Here is a 1,139-nt window from a genome sequence, read left to right on the forward strand (position 1 = left end):
TATGAGCATTCATGGTTTTAAATGTTTAACCCGAGACACGATTATAGTGACGATCGGTACCGCATAGGGTAGCATGGCAAGCACACCACGGGATGGTTATGAAAAGGTGTGTGCTACCGGCCAGGTGGCCTTCACCTAGGGAAGTTCCCAACCTGGTAGCTCTCCCCTGTGACGACAGGCTGAGCATATAGGTCCTTCGAGACAAGCCAACGTGCGCTACTCACGGTAAAAATTGTGGCGTCGGGTCAAAAGGGTAAAACAGCAGTTTTGAAAGAAAGAAAAAGGAAGTGCTTGTACATCTCATAAGTCACCTAATATTCTTGTATGAATTGTCATTTAATTTATTTATTGTGCATAACATCTGCATTGCATGTTTTGTAGCATTTTGGTGTTGTGGCTACTTACTGAGTTGTCGAACTCACCCCTTTTTCCCTTTAAATTTTCAGATGCCGCTGTACATTATAATTCTGAGGATGGGTATTCCCGTAGGCGTCCTTGCTATTGAGGACCCTATTGTATGGCCCTATGCCTGGGATACTTGGACCTACTGCTTTGCGGAGCCGTAGGGGTGTTAGAGCTAGAGAGTCCAATGGGTTGAAGATCAAGCCATTGTTGTGCAGACTTTTGTTTTTTTTGTAGACTGCACGACTTTTGTTATGTATATATATAGGAGAACACTTGACACATGGGGAGGCTATAACCCCTCTAGTAGTCACTTTTGATTATACCTCCTGGCATGGCTTGAAATGTTTGTTTTAGGATTCCCAGCTCATGTAAACGATATTTTGTAATGTTCATAGTAAAATACTAATTCTACATAACTTTTGACTGCCTATCTTTACTTGCTACTTAGTATTAATGCAATGATCTCTGATTATTATTCCTTATTTGTTGTGATTTTCTTTTAAGTTCGCGTTTCCCCTATTCACCTTATCGGGGGCGTGACAGGTTTGGTTCATGCGGCAGTTCTCACATATTTTTGATGATTTTGATGAGGTTAGTCATTTTGAGTTACATTCACTACAAAAAAATATGAGTTTTTTGACGTGGCAAACAGTAAATTATGTTTGCCACGTCAAAAACTTTTGACGTGTCTAAGTAAGCACGTCAAAAAAATTTTTGTTGACGTGTCTTTTTCT

This window comes from Corylus avellana, chromosome ca2 (genome assembly GCF_901000735.1).
Source record: "Corylus avellana chromosome ca2, CavTom2PMs-1.0".
Lineage (NCBI taxonomy): Eukaryota > Viridiplantae > Streptophyta > Magnoliopsida > Fagales > Betulaceae > Corylus > Corylus avellana.